Consider the following 21,073-nt stretch of genomic DNA (forward strand, 5'->3'; position numbering starts at 1 on the left):
AACATCTCTCGAGATCCATATCCGAAGCGCGTTACGATACACCCTGTAGATTAACCCTAGAACATCCGTAGCAAAATGAAACATCACGATAGGCGGACACGCGTTACATCGATTCCGGAGTCAGTGGAAAAAAGGACTGGCATACTCCGGTATACGGGAGGCACGAAAAGTACAAAGATGGCCCGGCAATAGCGTCGGTTGGTCTCAGCACGCATTCCACGCACGCGAAGGGCCCGAACACGGGCCCCAGGACTCGCCAGGCCGTCGAGGAGAGGGTGGACGGGAGGAGGGGACCGCGACAAAGGACATTCTAGGGGGCGATTCCTCCCTGCCCCCCCTGAGCGGCCTTTTTTCTCCCTTTTTCTCCTTACCTGAGAGACCGCGGGACCACAGCGTCTCGACGTTGCCGGTTCGACGACTCCGGGGCCTTATGCCCCGCACCTACGGCCGCTCGGGAGGCCTTATCTCGGGCCCACGCAACGGCACGTCATGCTACGCCATTTTTTCTCCCTCCCCCCCTCACCAATTGATTGAACTTCACGGAAAACGGCCGTCGGTGGCCAGAGCGTTGGTGAGCTTCGAGCTTTTTTCCCCGGACGGCGTCTTTTTTCCCGCTGGACTCGTTACACGGGTATTGTTGCCGGCGGACGCGACGTGATTCGGTGGGTTTTGTTCGTACCCGAGCCGCATTCTTGGGGAATATCAATTAAGAGACATTCGATCCACGGTTGATTGTTGGACGTCGTTTCGCGCGATGCGGACGAACGCGGGGGAACTGTATGAAATTGGGATTATCGACGGGGGAGGCGGGCCAGGGGGAGAGGGATTGTCTTGTATACGGAGCAAATAAGAGAGAACGAGATTGATTGTTCGCAGTGTGAAAGTAAATGATCGAAAGCGTATGGAAAAGAACGGTGTCGAACGACTGCGTGGATTCGCTGACGTCGATCCTCAGCGAATTTCACCCTCGTCGATTTTTAGCAATCGGTCACGGGTCGTGGTCGCGTTTGCCTTCTCGACTTCTACGCGATTTTTGCTCACGAATTTCACGCGTTAAAAAGTACAATAGAAACTCGCGTTCCTCGGCGTTCTCAGGTATGAAAGATAATAAATATTTCTGGTCACCAAAGTGTCGAAGCGACCTAATATAATTCTTGTACGCTTCTGGTGTCGCTGGAGCACCTATCTTCAGGTCGAGAAATCACGAATCGAGCAAGAAGAAGAGTCGAGAGCGGACGCTCCATAAACGACGAGCCTAATTCGGCGGTAAAGGCCAAGTACGGGTATGTCTAAGGCGACTCTAACGATCATGGCTGTCGGGATACTCGCCCCGGACGAATGACCGGTATTCCGAGCGAGGGTCCCTGGATATACCCAATTCCTCGTCGATGTAATTGAAACGTAACCCCATTGTTAAGGCGTAATTGACTGACACCGTGCAGCCTCTTGCCTTGCCATAGCCGCGCTGACTCGATCCTGATCGAGCTCCGGGCAAAAACACCAATCAGGATGCCGCGGGCAAAAAACCAGCCCGGTAAAGCGACTAGCTGCTCTCTAACTTCCCTCGCCGCCTCTCTGTCGCTCCTCGAGTCTCACACTCTCCCCCTCTTTCTGGCTCGGGCAACCGCTTCCAGAAAGAGAGAACTCGTCGATAAGAGCGCCTTCCAGCACCTTTAAATATCAGATCTATTTTCGAAAACAGTAAGACTTTTCACAAAGAGAAGACTCGTCGATAGGGGTGTTTTTCACGTATACAAAATTTGACGAAGCTGTTATTAATCGTCTGTCAACAGGAAACTCACATCGAAATGGCTTTCTTCGGGGTTCCAGGGTAGAAGACCCCCTCGAGAACCGATTCTATTCTTTTCTTCCGGTCCCCCCGGGGGACCCGTTGATCCCCGATAGCCGCGAAACGGTCGGGCTCGATTTGTCAAACTCATCGTTTTCGTGGTCCGTTGAAAAACCACCGGTCGTGATCCGGAGCGCGAAGAAACGTCGCGTTACCGTTAGAACGGCGAGGCGGACAGGTTTCGAGAGCGAAACGCCCGGGAGATGGTAAACGCCGATAAGCGCAACCGCGGCAAGAAAGTGTCGTCTTTATGCGCCGAAGAGAACGTTTCGGTCGGTGATTATTGCCCGCTGGTGCTTGCTCGATCAAGATCGCAAAAAGTTAATAAAGATCTCGTGGGGTCCGCGTCAAGGCTGCGCGACGTAAACGATCCTCCGCGATGGCCGAGCTGTGGTGAACCGAATTGCGGTGCTCGAGTTTCCAGTAATCGAACTACGCGAAACTTTCACCGTGATGCATCGAAAGCCTAATCTTTCTTTTCGACGGGACAATAATCTTTCTTTTTCTCTCTTGGTCAAATTCTGACACTTTTCAGCGAGAGGAGAAATGGTAGAAATGGAGAAATATTATCTGTATGTAGATGAAAGTTTCTGGAAATGCTTTCCAGAATCGAGAATATTTTTCTTGAAATTTAATAACGTAGGGACATTTCTCGTACTCGTCGACAGAGGGCTACGATCAACCTGTATCTTTCTCACAAGAGCTGAGTTCCACTTGCTTGTTTCTTCCACCAACTCGACACAAAGTACAGTTCAGGAAAGTAGAATATAGGAAGATCTTTATCCGAAGATCATTCGACTGGCGGTTCACGGTTACAGTGAATGTGATTCTCTTTCTCTAACTAATATAATTACCGGAATCGAATACTTCCACGAACCGACTGCGTGTCACCTTTTTGTAGTATATCTCGAATAAACCAATCGTCAGTTTTACAACCTCGACTGACCTCGACCTGGGCTCATCGAGCTCCTCCCGTCGATGGTCGTTGCATTCGTGGCAGTCAATTAGAAAAGAAGCCCAGACAAGCTTGAAGTTACGTTCACGCCTCCGCGCGTAAAGAAAGAACTCCCATCGCATAATGGTCTTCCCGATATAAAACAATGTTCGCGCGAGCCGAGCATTCCTGGCTGCTTAAAGTAGAAACACGCGTCGCGTGGACGAGGGATTACGGAAGGCCTCTTGAAAAGGCAAATTGCAATAGAATTTTGATTTTGCGAAGAATTGAACGGTTTAGGTTTGGAAAGTGGACGCGTCGAAGGACCTCCTGAGCTTTCGAGGACCGAGTAATGGAGTAGGAAGTACGCTGGAGGGGATATCCGTAGCCCAGGTATCTCTGCCGGACAGACCGTCGACGATGGGGTTGAGAATGGAAGCGAGAGACGATGGACCGGCTAGCAAGGGTAGGGGATTAATTAATAACGTCGGTAATTGGACTCCGTTCGATCTAAGATAGCTTCTATAGCCCCTTCCTAACCTTGCATACCGCGGGGGATATGTGCTGCATGCTCGAATACTCCCCTCGACGCTTGGCCTCGTAGCTCGACCCGGGGCTTCTTGGTGGGCTTGATCCAGAGATGCATCGTATTTCCAGTTGTTCTGTTAACGTCCGGTCGTTTACGAGATCTATTCGATCACGTGCGCCTGGAAAATTAGAATTAATTGCCAGCTCCTACGTCCAATTGGCCGACAAACCTGCCTCGTGCCTCGTGCTTCCGATAGATGTTTAGAAACCGTCATGTTTCAAGTTTGCAAACGTCGACGCGTTTATGATTTCTGGGTCTCCCCGTGAACATCTAGTCGCTGCGACGATGTTTTTCCGGAGCAGTGGAATTAATTGGCAATTTCTAGCGCATTCGGTCATAAGTGAAGTCCAAGTTCAATCTTATGTCTCTGCTTGGATTTATTCGATCACGTGTTTTTAGACCATTAAAATTAATTGGCAGTTTTTGGCCGTACTCGTTCAGGGATAAAATCCTACGATCTCGCGTCTTGGACTCCAGATCGATCTCCGTAAATGTTTCTAATTTTCGTTCGATGACGTTTCGATGGGCGCTCCAAATTCACTGAAACTTTTTATCGATCTTGAGACATCTGGCATAACCAACTAGCTTGCTAGATTTATCCGATTTGGTGCTGTCGACAGCCTTGCAATATTCGTCTAGGAGATTCTTGTCACAGCAGTTTTGAAGAAGATTCTGATACAATGTCTCATGCTTGCCCCAGAGGAATTCTAAGTTTCAGTCGTTCTCCCGGACACTTTCGACGATTGTTCTGTGGCCAGAGAACAATCGCCCATAAACACCTGAATATTTTTGTCGAAGGTTGCACACGGTGGTCTCGTCAAGGATAAACTTGCACCGTCGAAAGAAGTGACATTGGTGGCATTGAAACCTCCGTTCGCGAGATCACTCTTTCAGACATCCGCAGGTCGTTAATGTCTCAAAGAAGAATTCCAAGTTTTTGCTACGCGGGACTTCATCGTTCAGACGTCGAAGCCGAACGTTTTTGTCGAACTTCGGATTACCGGGACGATGCACGGCCGCGTCGCGTCGATGAGCAGTCGTTTGTATTAACATCGGCTATACTTCGGGCGACAGCGATTACCGTGACGCAAGAAAATAAGACCGATGACGGTTAATAGAGGCCCCCGAGAGTCATCATCGCTATGGTCGTGTCCCGGGGAACAGGATCCGTTTCCACGGGTAATTTAGAATCGATCGCGAGAACGCGTGGTCGCGAGGAAAAGCGGATCTCGCGCGCGACGAATTAAGTGACTGGCAGGCCGACTTCCGTCCGCGGATTCTGCCCTCGAAAATATCATCGTCGCGTAAATTATCGTCTCGACGGCCTCTAATTATGTTTAAACCGTGCATCGATCAACGATGCAGGGCAGAAAAACCGATCCCCCGGGCCCGGATAACGACTATCGCCTGTACCTTTTCCTCGCTGTCTTCGTTCTGTCATCGTCATTAGCGTCAGGCTCCGCCGGCGCACGGGGTATATATAAGGGAGTTGGTGCGTTTATACGAGGTAAACAGTGCGTGGACGTGATTTAATTGAAACCCGAGGTGGCTCGGCGGTGCACCTCTCGCCGGGACTCGTTGTATGACTCAGAGTGCTCAGTCAAGAAGTCCATTGACTCGCCGAGTGACGTAAGCAATTAGTGCGCTGTTTTGTTTGCGCGAGTACACACGGCTTAAAGTTGTTTGAGTTCGAGTTCGAGTGGTGCACGGTTAGGCTCGGTGACTCGCCTCAAACCCTTCTTCCAACAACTTACTCCCCCACCTCCGACAGAGAACCACACCGGCCTCTCGTTCTCCTCCGTTCGCTTCTTCTTCGTCTTTTGCTCCTCTTCAACCATTTCCCGCCCTCCCCACCTGGCTCCTCCGCCACTTTCTGCTTATTCTTCTGCCTTTCTTGCCCCGCTCGTTCCGTTCTTCTTCTGCTTTTTCTCCCCTTGATCAGACCCTTTAACGTTCTCTCGCGATCCTCCGCCGCGAACTCCGCGCCTCCGGCCCCCTTTGTCCTTGGCCCAAGCTCGTTTTCCTAAATCCGAAAGGTCCACCGGTGCTTATTCTTTTCGAACGCGAGTCGTGTAATTACGCCGAATCGTCCGTGGCTGATCTCGCGAGAGCGGATTCGAGTAATTGCTTTCGCTTTTGCCTCGTAAGGACGCTTTCTCGATCCACTTCGAACGCAGTTGCGTCATGCAACAATGTTCGCGGTCGAACAACCTTGAGGAACACGAGCCTCGTTATTTCTTCTGGGGGTATCTGGCATGGCCGGGCGAATTTTATCCTCCGATAAAACAGAAACGACGAATAAATTCTGAGGTTTATTTAAGAGGGCATGTAGTTTTTGTCGTGTGAAAAATCGCTCCCTGTTCGCTGGTACACGTTTCTTAAAACTGGATTTATCGAAGCTTGTCTCTGCTGATGAATAATTTATGCAGCAACAATTTATACCCAACGAGTAGAACCGCATTCGTATCATTTTTTAATTGCCACTTTGCTAGATCGAAATCGGGGAAGACAGATTAGACAAATTGAAGCTTATTTAATAGTTTGATCAATTAGATAAAGTACTATGGAATTTCTTTCGAGCATCTGATAAATACAGAAGTCAAGTTTTATTCTAGTTGCTATTTTTTACTTGATGGCACGAACCGGAAATCACACGATTGCTATGAAAATTGTGTGAAATCAAAGATAATCTAGATCTAGCTGAAATTTTTATGGAACGATCTATGGTTGGTAGATTAATTTTTTAGAGGCTCGATACAAAGTCCAAAGGATTTCAGAAAAATCCGAGATATTGCAGTGGCACGACGACGGTTCAGTCGGAGCGTGAAATACGAAACCGCAAACAGTTAGCGACATCAGAAAAAGGACATTTCAAAAAGGAGCATCGAGTCGGGGAAAGTATGCACTGACACGAGTCGACCATCAAGGCAGTCTCACCAACGCGACCGTACCGCCTGCCAAAACTCGAATCTGCGTTCTTTGAATTTTTAAGGGGTTTGGCGCGCGGATGACGCGCCAGGTCAAAGTTCAAAGAATTGTCCTCTGGTCCGCGATTCGAGATAACGAAGAAAGATGGTGACGCAGGCTTCGCGGAATGTTTACTCGAAAACCAGATAAGTGGATAGCAGAGATCGATACGGTACACATTATTTATTATTGATAACCGCGAGTTTGCACTCTTTATTTGCGTTTGGTAAATAATCGTATCACAAAGTGGTTCATTATAGCGACATTTGAGTAGACTGTACTTTATTCGAGTCATTTACGAGAAGAGACGAACATCTAATATATTATTTATTAAAATTCTATTCAGGTAGAGAGTTGTTTAATCTTTGAACTTAATGATTTACCAGTTCTCTGGACACATCGACGTGGGCTTCGTTTCATGGAGAACAGGTATATGCCTAATCGGTGGAGCATGAAACTTGATCCACTCTAATAAGGGGACGTAATATATTCATCGATAATTTTAAATAAAAATGCAAGGTCTGTCACGGATCGTTCTTGGATAAATTCTCGGTAGCGGTTCGTAATTATGTTTAAAGTTGGTAAACAAAGAGTGGCTGTTTTTGGTGGGACTAACAGGGGGTTAAAAAATATTTTGCACCGATCTAGATCTCGTGCGCTTTTGGCTGGAGAGAAACTGGACTTATCGATAACACAGGTTACCGATATTCGACGATGTTTATCGAGAACCTTATCGACGACAGCAGAAGGTTTCAGCGAACAAGAATCCAAGGTAGCGCGAAACGTCGCCCGATCAATCAAAGAGTAACGACGATCGTCAGCGGTGAGGGCGTCCGCCGACCGATAACCACCGACGCCCTCCACAATAGGAACCTGTTGAGTCACGTAACGTCGGTCGCCGTCCCGACGCACAGTAGAACATCGTCAACATTCGAATAATTAATTCGCAAAGTATCCAAACGTCACTATACACTCGTTAAAAATCGTCTCAATTCGCGAACTCTTGGACGTCACGGAGTAAGAGCAGTGCATTACTGTTTTAACATATTCAAATGTCGTATCGTTCGTTTCTATCGGAGAAAAGTATAATTAAATTTTGATCATCCATTACGAGTAAACGATTTCAATATGTCCATAAAGTCTTTTCACGGTCCGACTTCCGCATTGAAAGATCCCGCTGTAACAATTATGCGCATACCCCTATCGAATTTGAATTGTAAAGGTGTACTCGCCCCTGTTTGTACGCTTAAAGTGCTTGATATCAAGAGTTTATGCCCCCCCCGTAATAAAGTATTATTATTATTAATTATTCAGGAACGCTGTGCATTAAGTCAGTGTCCTCCAAAGGGGGGCGTATCCCTTTGGGGGTGGAGGGCCTTGCAAATCAAGGGGTGTGCACATGAAAATTTTCTTTCTCTATTAATATATTAATCGTTAGAATTTAGCAACTGCAGGTCTTCCTTGCGTTTCAATATATTACTTTCATTATTCGAAAGATGGACGATTACGAGAGCCTGATTAATGGCTATTAATTCCTGTGCAAATCGATTGGGAATCTTGACTTTCGATATAAAGTGTGTAGCGACTGCATAACCAGCGCCCATATCGGACTCGGTGCGCGTAATCTTTGCGATTGTCGAAGATATTTGCGTCGCCAAGGTGTGGAAAATTTCAAGGCTCGTATTCCCATAAAATGCTAAGTCCGTATCGTCTAAGGTGGAGCCCCTGATAATCCTTGGGAGATTAGTCGGCAAAAAGCGAATATTTAACTCTCGTTCGTACTTGAATATTCTGCAATAAGATTAAGACAACTCTACAATCTACTGAAATTTCTCGCTTCACATTCGAACGAATATTTCCGCTAGAAATTACAGAATAAATATCATTGGACATTCTGGGGCTCAATTTAGTTTCACCACGCAGTGTTTATGGGAAACGATCGACGAAGACTGCAGTTGCCTGACACTTTAACGGCGCGTTTTGAAGCGACCAGTAGATTTTGGGTGCGACTTTTCACGTTTCCGAGAAGAAGTTTGCACGTTAAACAGGCCCACGGCCTTAAACGGGCTGCCCCGACGTCCTGCTTGACAACTTCCTGAGATAAGCGGCACCGATAGAGGCGTAAGCTCCCCTGCCTGCCGCCTCGCCCCCCCTCGTCCCACTCTCGTGCTCCCCGGCTCATCGAGGACCCTATCTTATCTACTACAAACAAGAATTACGTTTGCCGCGTAATCTCCGGCCGACTCGCGATTTATTGCACGAACCGACAACCGGGGCCCTGCGAAATCCGGAGATCGCACGCGTCACCGACGACCGCGACCCTGCCCCCCTCTTAAAAAAATAACAGTATCCCCCCCTCTCGCCGGTTGACGGCAGTCGCCCTTATATAAGAGTGATTTAACTGACCCCGCTCGCCTGGGACCTTCCCCCACTCCGCTCGCTTTCCTAGAATTAATTTCTTCCCGTTGGTCGTGTTCGCTGTCGCTCGTCGCGCCTCGTCACGCTGGATTATTCGCGGGCATAATTAACGCGGCGACAACGGCTCGAATTAGTTCCAGGCGAGATACATTTTTTTGAAGTATGGTTGTTTCAGCTGACACCTTGGAACCACGATGTTTGGGGACTCACTACTACTTATTTAGCATAGTCAAGGCACGCATAACACGATAGTTACGTTTCTAAAAAATGTTTAATCATGTTATATACAGGGTCTGAAACTCTTATTCTGGTTTGGTGATTATAATGGACATATTAGAACTGTTGTGTATATTATTAATTCTTTGCCTTCCACAGAGAAATATTCTGGACAAATAAAGTCACTTTCAAATTATGAATGCACAGATTTCAAGACAATTTGTGAACAATGCATGAAATAAGGATTAATCGAGAAAAGAAAAACGTGAAGGTATATTTTGAGATAATTGTTCCACTATTGTAGAAAACGAGAAACGAATAAATTTTCAACCCCCCAAAGCGGGCGAGTCCTCGAATTGCAAGGGCCATGGATTTCAGGGGATCGCGGGACGTCTTCGGCGGTTAAGTCAATTACGATGCGAGCGTCGGGAGTAATTCGCAATTTATTTGTCCATTTTGACACGGCACCGGAGGATACTCGTAAAAAATCCAGCAGGACGTTAGCGACGTGAAGGAGAGGCCGCTGAAAAGGCTGTAGCCAGTTCTTTTTCCTTCGGTGGTCGCTCGCCCCGGACCCCTGCCGGCGACCTGCCTCCACCCCTCGCGTCCGCGACCCACGAGCAACTCCCATTCCATCTCATTCCCCAAGGGGTTAGTTTTCACGCGGGTTAGGCGAGTAATACGAGCTGCCACTCAAGGGCCGTTCTGTATTACCGGTCGAGTAATTATGGCAAAGCCTCCGCACACAGACGCGCCCGGGCGCCGTCGAAACGACGAGGCTACATTGTAACGTTATGAGTTTAAATTGTTGCTAAAACAAGCAACCCGTTGGGGGAGGGAAAGAGAGGAGCAGTCGGTCCGACATTTCTGTCACGGCCTGCCTTCCGACCGAGTAATTACGACCCCGAACGTTATTCCTGACCGAGGTCAAAAGAGAATCCGTAAAGCGTTTCGTTTCTCCTCGACGAATCGCTGCTATCTAATTGTAAGATTGCTTTAACGACGAATCATGCCTCGCGATGCCACGTTACAGCACTCGTGAGTGCAAGTAATTGCTCGTCAGACCAATTGGGTTCTACGGTAATAGAACTATTATTTCAACCCCATTTAGGAACGAGAAGAACAAAGTTTCTCCAAGAAGTCCAGAGGGGGATGATTCTACGTGAAATAATAACTCGAAAATGTGGAATAAAATTTTTTCGTTGTATATTCTGTTCTCGAGATAATTGAGTCTGAATATTTATCTGTCTGTCTGGCACGTCTGTTTCTACTTACACTGATCTCTACTGCACGCGTGTTCTATCGATTCTAAAAATTAAGTTTCTCAAACACAATGCCTCGTATGAGAAAATTTTATTCTATAATAATTTTTTCATCCCCTTTGTAGTACTGTTAGGAGAGTCAATATTAAAAGGTGGAAGTAATGGGTACTCTATCGCGGATGTTCAAAGAACGATACGTTAATTCTGTGTCGCGTTTATTTCGAAATCCCGTTCTTGGAAAGAAACCTCTTACGACATATTTCGAGTATTCTTTCGTTTGGCCGACGAGAATGCGTCTGACAGCCTTAATACACTTCTGTTTAGCCGATGAGAATGTGCCTGACAGCCTAGACTGTACCTTATTGTATCATCGACGAAAGTGAGGGTACGCAAACCCGCGAAGTGTACCGGATCCATTACATACCGAGCTATCTGTGCAGTGTACACGATACTCGCTCAACTTACGTACCATCGAGGATTTAATTTCGGCTCCACCTTCTTTGAAGCGGTACTTATCCAATTCGAGTCACGTGCTCGTCACTTTAACGATGTTTATTTTACCCAGAGGCTCTAACAAACTGAAACGCTTACAGCAGCCGCGCTGAACCCGTTTCAGCCCTAAGGGTTAGTTTACTCTCTGCTACCATATGTATAATTATTTTACGACTGCCAATAACAGATCAAACGCAATTAAAGAAGAATAATTTTATAAAACACGGAAGGCGACTCTTTTAAATTGTTTCATATTTTTCAAGACAGCAAAATACCAAAGCTTGAAATAATAGGAAAAATTTGAGCAGGCAAACGAATAGAGTCGTTGGGGGGCTGCGTGTTTGATACAGCTGGTTAACAGCGACGTTTCAATCTCGTTAGTTGCATTCGTGCCCGTCGTATTCGAAAGAAACGATTCGCAATAAGATATTTTCACCTTTCCACGAGGAATCACGGAAGCGAGCGAAACGGTTAACGAAAAGTACGTACGCCTGCGTTGCTTATTAAAATTTCAGCAAACCAACGGTTTGATATCTCGGTCGTTAAAATCGAATGCGCCGCGGATAGCTTACCGTTAAAGTTTTATGTTCGTTGCGCTTGTATTTGTATTAATTACGGGCCATATTAGCCTTATTAGACTAATTAGACCCGGGATACATATTTGTGCAACGCGGTATACGAAGCCCAAAGTACCCGGCTTATGTTTGCGCGCGTATGATAACTGTGATCTGAAATCTAAATTCCGAATCAACGAGTTAGGAATTCCCATTTCGAGGGAACGATGAAAAATGCGTTTGAAGATTGGTTGAAAATTTACGGACGCCATTATTTCACCGACAAAGGTAAATCGGAATGAACTCCTCGCCCCGTGCGCAAACTTTCTGAACGTTAAAATGAAACATGGTTAATTTCAAATGCGGTACCAAACAGGTAGCTCGGGGAACATGTTCGTAAAAACAATGTTCGTTATTAAAGCTCTTTTTCCAAGTAACAACTTTTCTGCATTTTACCAACGTTTAATTGTACAGTTACTGAAAGTAAATATGTAAATATGTAAACTAACGTAATGTTTGACGATGTTTGAACGCTGAAACCGGGAATCTTAGAATATTTCAATATTTTTTTCTTTAATGAGATATTGTCCTTTAAAATAATTTCAGAGAAACGAGTACGAGTTTATTTGAAAAGTGAAAGGAATTGATCGTTTGTTTATCAGAGGATCGTGGAGAGTTTCCGGGGCGTTAAGGGTTGATTGTTCGCGTATGTTTCTGGGAATCGATCGTTGGAGTTTCGGTGAATCGGTTCCACGGGGCGTCGAGTGGCCGCCGCGACGCTCGGGCAAAAATTCCTCGAGTCCGAGCGTATCGACACGCGAAAGTCGCGAGGCGCGACGGTTACAGCACGGCGCGTCATTCATCGTGGCTTTTCCGGCTGTTTATCGCGATAGTCTGGCGAACGGGAAGCGGCACAATGGCGGACACGCTGGAACAAAGAGCCGCTCGTGCAGGTATCGCGGCGTGTTGCTCGGTATCGCCCTCGTAACGTCGTTCGTGCCGCAAGGGTGGAGTGATAAAGAGACGGCGACGCGACACGCCGCGGAAACGCGACGAGGGACGCGGGACGACGACATCCAAGGGCTCTACGAGCGGGAAACGCGTACGAGCAAGTAGTGGTTCCACAGTTCGATAGGTTCACGGGAAAAAGGAAAAGGAACCGTGTATTTCGTCCGGTGACAATCGCGTTGCGACGCCTCTGGCATCCCCTCGATACGACACCCTCGTCCGTACGAATTAGACGATTCCCAATCGAACCTCGTTCTCGAGACTGTAAACTTTGTTGCAACCAAGCTGACGGGTTAAATTGTCCGATTTATTAACGATTTTTTAGTATGGTAATATTTTAACGTAGATTTTTATTTCTATCTGAGAGAAGTCCTGAGTGAACTCAGAGGAATAGGATCTTTGCAAGAAAGAATGAACGCCTTTAGGGTAGAGATAGGGAATTTTGTGTTTCCTGTTTGGTATCAATTAATTATAAACGTGTTAGTGTTGAAAAAATTCAGGTAACAATGATTGCAAACGATACAGCCAGCAAAGAACGAGTGTTTCGCTTTTGGGACCGTGAAATCTTTTGCAAGTAAGAATGCATCGTTTAATTCCAAGGAGAATGGAGAATTAGCGACGCGCGAATCAACGGCATTTGCATGTGCATTAGCAATAGCGACCGCGAACGTCCCAATGGGAAAATATAGAAGGTAACACAATGCTTCTCGAGCGATAACACTAAAAATGTCTTACCCGTATTTGGTTGGAGTATCTTTAATCGTCTGGATCGATCGGGGAACGGGCGGCGTGGGCGATCCACAATCGCAGGCAGAACGAGATCGCCGCCAAAACCGAAATTTATTGGCCGCGGCGCATTCGTTCCGTTAGTCGATTAGGCTCTGCGCCTTAGAATCGGCCGATAAATAATAATTTGCCATCCCGTCGACGTGGAATCGCGTGTTTACGAACCGCGATACGAAATAATCGCGAACCCTCGCTCGGACACGATCGAGGAAACGAATTTTGCCATTACAACTGCACACCACTTACAAATATTTACTTTAATAACGTTTCGACCTATTTTAGTATCTTTTACTAGTCCTCAAAGAAACAGACTTTCCTCTGGTAGATTATTTTTTAGTCTCGTAGATCACACCTTGTTCTGTTTTTTTTTCACACTCAAAATCGATTACCAAGATCTTCTCCCCTTTTGGTTGCCCACTATCCAACTGATCGAAACTATTGTACATGACAAAGTAAATACCACGCACTGAACCAAACTGAATAATAATCTATCGCTTTCAAGCTGTCACGACTCTCAAGTTTAGTTTAATTTATAAATCGTTTTAAGTACGGATGAATTCGTAACAAAAAACATTGAAATTATGAAACCACAAGTCACCCACGGATCTGCACTAAACCAAGACGGAACAGCCGCTCCGAGATACATGGCTGGGTTCGTCGAAGCAAAGGACCCAGGAAGCGTTTCACCGATGACGAGAGATCACGAATTCCCCCGGGATCGAGGATCCCCGCGACCTCGGTGGATCCAAGCTTTGTAGATGCACGCGCGAGTTCCCAATCCCCGTGGCGCGAATTCCGGCTTCGATTTTCGATCGACTGCCATCGCGAGAACCGTGGCACACGTAGCCGTTCCTCAGGCACGTACACATGCATATGTATAATAATAATAATGGCGGCGATGCTTGCGCCGCGAGAAAATAATGTGAGAACGATTTCTTCCTGGGCGCATCATTATCTCCCTCTTTTCTCTTCGAAGCGATCGATCTGTCGAGCCGATTCCAAGCCGGACCGGACAACCCTGCAATTACTATCTATTATCTCCTGGCGTGGGTGTAGGTATAATCTCGCGATCGTGTCGAGAGCCACTCTGGCTCTCTTCTCCCCGTCCTCGTCCACCAGCCACCCCCTTCTTCCCCAGCCCCTCGACGCCCGCTTTCGCCTGTTCGCCGCTCCTCGAAACACTAACCTCCGTTAACGGAAAGCAGAGCAAATAGAGAGAGGCGACCCATGGCGGGAGAGAGGGCCTCGAACGGCTAAGATACCGTCGAAGGAGATGAAGAGAACGAGGAAGGTTACAATGGCAGTGTCGTGCGCCGACAAGAAACCGGTCTTTTTGCGAGCTGAAAATCCACGGGCTTTCCTAGCCACGACACTTCGACATTATTCTTACCGCGATTCCGAGTATCTGGGACTTTTGACGGTTCCAACATGTCGGCCATCCGGGCATTCGAATCGAGTCGAGTGGATAAAACGAGTCTTACTTCGAAGACGTAACACCTGTTAATCTTAGACTTTGGAAGCTCTGGAAACTGTCGAATCGAATTCAGTGATGATGTGCCTTTGATTTGAAGTCTTTGAAAATTTGGTCAAAAGCTTCTAACTCGATCGTTGACCCAAGAATCGTCCAAAAAGTTTAGGAACCATCGTTGTGCTCTCCTATTAAATTCCTGTTGTCGGTCACAGGGGAGGAATGCACACGAAGGATGATTTTCAAGGAGCCAAACGTAAAACCATGTTGAACGTTGACACGAAGTACAATGGATGGCATCAAGTGCCCCGTGAGTTTAGGCGACTGCAGTAAACGGGTACCGTAACAGTTGAGAACAGTCGTTCCGTTTTCGACCTTTCAGTTTGCTCCTTGAACGTTTACTCAATTAGCATATGCAAATACTCCAGAAAAGGGGGTCAAGCTTATTTATATATTTCGATGCAGTCGCGTTTGAGATTTCCTCTCGTTCGAGAACATTTTCGCGAGCATCTGGCGCAGCCTGATTTACGCCCGTTTAATCAACTTATCTGAATCTAAAAGTCACAAGAATCACTGAAACAGAGGGGTTGAAATATGGAGGGACGGAATAGAAAAATATTTTTGAACCCCGAGGCAATTACGGTCGATGGAAATTTCAGGAGAAATCGTTCGTGACACGGAGGATCCCTTTGCAGAAATGATTCAGCGTTTCATACGCGGAGAATTCCCACAGTTGCTCGCCAGCAATCGCGAGTTCTTCGTCTTCTTCTTCTTCTTCTTCTCTCCCCCGCCCCTCTGCGACCGTTCGTGGATCCCCCCACCAGCCATTTCGCTTTTAAAGACTCGCGCGGGGGCCCGTGGAGATTCCAGATGGTCGTTTTTTATGGATTTACATTATTTACAAACTGGTTTCTCGCGATGTGAAATAAAAATCGTTGTCTCCCACCCTGCCACCTTCGGGGCCGACAGAAGCGCGTCGAAAAAACCGTGGAAAGGGAGCCCGACTCCCCTTCGTAAGACGGACGACTCGCGCGGCATTGCGCGACGTATATGTACGTCACGGTGTCCCCGCGGCTCGTAAGTACGTCGATGAGCTGTAACTGGTACGAGAAAAAAAAAATTGATCACGGACGGGGCCCCAAAAAACGCACGCGTATCGTCGGATCGGGAATCCTTCTGTGCTCGTACTTCGATTTGTCTTGGGTTTTTCGATATCGCTTTTTGACGCCATGATGGACGTCGAAGAAAAGTTTCTTAGGCAGGACCTGCCGCGACGATGGTCGATCGTTATATTTTTTACTTTACTCTTCGAGGAAGCAATTGGTAATAACTGGATCTTGAGATCTTTTAGATAATTTTCTTAGACGGAGAAAACTAGAGTAAACTTGTTTTAAATATATGCCATGTTAAATGTAAGCCTGGGTTAATTTTCGGCGAATTTCAATCTAGATTAATGAATACTGTCGTTTTATCAAACTGTTCCTACTTTTGCCTGACAATTTAACGCCTGCAGGATTATCGGAGTATTTTATGTTTTAATATTGCATATTTTATATTGTTTTCTTAGTTATTGCAATTCAGATGGAAGATTGTTTCTTTTAAGGGAGATATTATTAGAGTTTCCTAACGACAGTTTCTCAAAAGCGACAACGCCGATAGATTATAGTCGTAGGAAACGGCGGACAGTACTTACGCGGCAACTTTGCACGAAAGTTCCGTACGAAAGATTCCAGGTTGAGAATACTGCCCAGAATAGTATCATCGTGGCAACTACCAGAAGCAGAAGGCCAGTCAATGGAACGTTAATTACGTTCAAGCGCGCTGCATCGAGTTAATTAATATTTCAGACAGCGAGAAAATAAACTTCGGAATTGACAAACGACCCTCGCTTCTTTTTCGCGTTACTCGGCCCGAGTCGGGCACAGATAAAACGGTATAAATTAAGTTAACGTTCCCGGTTTACACGCGAAACAAGCGTCACCGTTGTCGCGTTACAACATTTTTATACTGGCGGCCATATATTACCCGAAAGCGTAAGCCTAGGAGGTATCTAAGCGAAAATAACCGGTTTTATCTAAATAGCTTTGTACCGGTGGTTAGCACGAGGCCTCCCATTTTTCCGAACCACGTCAACCAGCCGCGCAGAGGGACCGTACACCCTACTTCATAATTATCACCACTCTTATCCAAAGTGAAACGGATTCAAAAACTCCTTACGAAATTACTCGTCCACTGGAAGAAATATCTTCCACGTTAACCCCCTTTGATACGCGATTTAGGTGCGAGCAATTATTCAAATGCTATTTAATTTTGTCTGAAGTTATTCGTACATGCTCGCGAAAAAGAGCAGGATTGTTGTAAGAATACCTGGAGAAAATATTTCGATCTTAGTATATGAGAATTCTTGACTGGCATAAAGAATTTATGCACCAGAAAGAAAATATTCAGAATATTCTATATGGAACCCACGAGTGTATAGTGAATTGAGAATATCAAAAAGACGAAGAAAACTGGCAGAAAACATTTTTTCCCACAGTCGTAGCTTTTTTTGTACTCTGACCTACAGTATTGCCTCGTTACTTGCACATATTTATGGTCCGGATACTTGCAAAGTAACTCTGGACCCCCTGTCGTTCATGTATATGCTTATTGGTAGATTTTGCAGATAAATTTCACACGCTTTAATGTTTTGTTGCAAAGTTTAGTAAATTATCAGATCTGATTTCAGTGTAATACGTTCGATACGTTTCTTTTTTAAAGATACCGTGTGACCTAATACTTATAAACGGGTATGTACGCGCGCGGAAACAATTTTCAATTTGCACGGAGTGGCGGGGCCGCTCGACCGATTCGGAAACAATTAAGCGATAAATTCCGCGATGGGCGCGTTTAATAAAATCGCGTCTCTACGCCGCGGCGGTCGTAAACAGATTCCGTTCGCGCTGAAATTTCCTCGGAGCGTCGGGTCCCGCGGGCGCGGCCCGTTTTTTCGTTTCCGCGCGACGCGTCGCTCTTAATTAACGCCTTTTTATGCCGATTAGGCCACTTGTAATAATCACGATACCGCTGACACTCCATATTTCACGGTTTTAACGACGCCGTAAAAACTTGGACCCGTCGCGGACGCCCCGAAGAATTTTCTGAGAAGAAGAGAGAGACGGCAGAGGCAGAAAGACAGCTGGAAAGACGGGATAGAAGAAAGCTGATGATCCCACTACGTGTCACCCAATCAACCGGTCGCCCCCGGCGTGGCGAATTAATATAATTTATGAAAATGAGCCCGGCCCGGCCCGATGGCCACTCGATTCTCGCTTGGCATTCGTGGAGTCTACGATTCCGACTCGTCAGAATTCCGCGTTAACCATGAGCCGATTTCCACCCGTTCGATTATTTATTTCGTACCTAAAACCTCCCCCCCACCCCTGATTAGGCACTTCGAATTAATTTCACGACCAAACTTATTAACGAACGCGCGATACTCGGGGGCGACCGAAATACCTCGGATCGTCTGGGTTTTAATTCCGTCGATTCGATCGGTACGTTTTTACTCCCGATAACTTTGATTCAACGCTGACCGAAGAACGTGTTTCGACCATAACTAAAATTAATTGGCGATAACAAACCGTAGAAAAATTATTGTAAATAGAAAATGCAAACCCATCAGCTTTCAATCGCTAATCGAAATTTTGCCCGACAATTATCAGTATTTTGTTACGTTTTCGATACGTTCAATTTACATCGTGGTGGTTGATTAATTACGGGCGCAGCTTTCTCGTTTCCACGAATTTTTCAATTCGATGTTTGTCGAAATCTTGTAGCTCCCGGAAAAAAAAAATGAAAGGAAAACAAATCGAACCAGCAGAAGTTTCATTTTAACCTGATACTTTCGCATGCATCCGCGGAATTGTTTTCGTACGCGTTCGCCTGAAATTCACCGTGACCACTCTGCAAATCGTTTACAATATCGGTTTCGTTAAAAAACGCGCAAAATGATCGATTAATCGATCCGCCGTTGCGAAAGTTACGAACGTGCACACGTTGCTAGAAGAAATATTTTTCCATGCACGGGTAATAATATTTTATGAATAAAGATTGGTTACGGTCGCGTAAACTGAAGGAAACGAAGGGAAACTCTGTCCTGTGTATTAAATATCAGCGAAGATATCGATGTAATTCCCTTGCAATTTTTAATTAGCATATACCATTGCTTCTGGCTGAAACGGTTCGTTGAGTTATTTTCTCCTCCAGTTTTAATTCAACGTCTTCATTACGCAGGACTAAGGGTATGAATGCACGATAGAAAAATGAATAAAACAAGAAGCAGGTACGCAAGTACGTAAGAAACGAGGTGTAAATAAACTGCTGCTATTAAAACTTGACTTCGATACATTGTATATGGTATTTCTACATTTAACGATCAAGCTATATAAATCTCCCCTAAGCCTGGGTAAGAAATAAACGAAGTGAAGATCCTTAACAGATTTGTAAAAGCACTTAATTTAATAAGGTTCTTTATTGTTAACTATAATCTTCTGTCGAATGATGTACCTAATCGGAAAAACACCTGCAAAATTCACCGATCGAGTTTCACAGGATTAAAGCGCGATGTTTCCTTACGTGGACATTAATTACTGGGGCAGTAATCAATTCATGAATACGTAAGCAACCGAGAACTAATTTTCTTTTCGAAATTAATGCAATCGAGAACGATTAAGGGCATTAATAATTGCTCCTTCTAATTGCACACCCTCTGAAGCGTTCGTTCATTAATATTTAACCCGGTGTTAATTTAAATGTAGATTCATCGAGTCAGGTTTATAATTGCTCTTTCTAGCAATGAACAAGAATAGAACCAATTCGACTGTTTGGAGCGACAGTCATGGAGTTGACGATTATCATTCTGAAATGAATTTAACTTTGAGATAGATACGGGCAAACGTTTAATGGTCGAGCATCGATCACGGTGTTGACAAATTGGAGGCGAAGACCTGTCGTGCCAGCGCACCGGAAGCACACAATTTTTCCGGTATCGGGTGTTCGATAAGAAAGCGCGAGTAACGCGTTACACAGGCGGGAGAACAGAGCTCGTAAGTAGTTTCAGGTTAGCGATCCCCGGTTTCGTATTTACGAGGTTCCGCTATTTAAACGCGCACTTACGTTTGTTACATGCATTTCAGATTAGCTGTCCGTCTGACCGGGGAACGGGGTCCCATTGGCGACGCAAGGTTCACTGATTTACCGGAAACGAAGGTTCACCCGAGCTGCTAATTCGCCAGCGAAACGCCAACGTTACAATTATCCCGGAAATCAAGTGTCAAACTATTATCTTCCATCTAAAAAATGAAAAGGGACGACGCTCGAAGTAAGAGCAAACGAATTCAGAAATTTCTCTTATCGAGTATCTCGCGAGACATTGTATCGAGTACCGTAAGAGTCGCGGGGCGAGCAAGGATGCGATTCGCGCCGCGATTACGCGTTTTGCCGGGTGAAAAACGAGCCTCGTTCCTGGACGGTGTCTCGCAGGCATCAAGGTCGAGGATAACCGCACGCAAGAAGCGTCAAGTCAGGGACCCGGTGACAAGCTACCACGACCCGGTAATAATTCACGATGATCGTATCGAACGAATACACGTATTTGATATCAAACGGTCGATTTGACTGGTTCTCAGCGTGCAGAGAAGTGGAACAGTCGCCTTATCTTCCGCATAAATTTCCTTTATCTGCGAGCACCGCTTTCTAGATGCAACCTCGCGCGCTTTTCGCGATGTTGAAACGAACCGTTTGTGGAAACCGGGCTGTGTTCCGTCGGAATACACGCTAGAAATGACCGTAGCGTACTTCCACGGCTTCTGGAGGTTCGCGAGTCGTCCATTTTTAAATGTGATTTGATACTAAGTCTTTGGAAGCTCTTTAGAAAATGTTTAAATTTGGTTCTTTCACTCACCAAAATTGTTTCTCGACCTGGTTCTGGATCTGGAACAAAATTTGAAAAATTCGTAAGAAATCGTAGAGTTTAAATTTGGTAAATATACAGGGCGATTCGTGTGGATCAATATTGGTTTGTTTGGAACGTCGTACAAATTGGACCGTATCGATAAATAGTTGACACTAGTACATTAATGTAATTATTAGCGCATTAATGTGTTTTCAACGTTGTTATGATATTACCGCGCGTGGTCGGCTTTGATATTCGGAAGTAGAATACTTGATTTGTTGCGCGGTAAAATCTAATTTCGAGGATAATAATTGCAGTAATTGTTTCGAAATAAATTGGCGTTTATTAAAGGGACTGTCTTTTTAAACATTGAAAAGTCTATTTTTTTCGAGATATGTGAGTATTGCAGAGACAAAGAAAGTACGGGTCAGAATTAAGGGGAACGTGGACAACGACTAGTAATTTTGCCTACAATGGCTGACTATAATGTCTGACCATACACGACTCGGATGGAAGTCGGATGGGAGTGGAACCAGGGTTGGAAATGTTCGTCCAATATTCAAACAGTACGAATAAAATTTTAATATAAAACATC

General features: G+C 45.6%; 1 protein-coding gene across 1 annotated transcript in view; it reads right to left on the reverse strand.

The window, feature by feature from the left end:
* LOC143340460 (uncharacterized) overlaps nt 1–21,073 on the reverse strand; it is a 641,167-nt gene that overhangs the window by 569,801 nt on the left and 50,293 nt on the right. Inside the window, exon 2 of the mRNA XM_076762436.1 lies at nt 20,488–20,516. The gene's annotated coding sequence lies outside the window, so the exon portion shown is untranslated. The remainder of the gene's footprint in view (nt 1–20,487; nt 20,517–21,073) is intronic.

The sequence above is a fragment of the Colletes latitarsis genome, chromosome 3 (genome assembly GCF_051014445.1).
Source record: "Colletes latitarsis isolate SP2378_abdomen chromosome 3, iyColLati1, whole genome shotgun sequence".
NCBI classification, from domain to species: domain Eukaryota; kingdom Metazoa; phylum Arthropoda; class Insecta; order Hymenoptera; family Colletidae; genus Colletes; species Colletes latitarsis.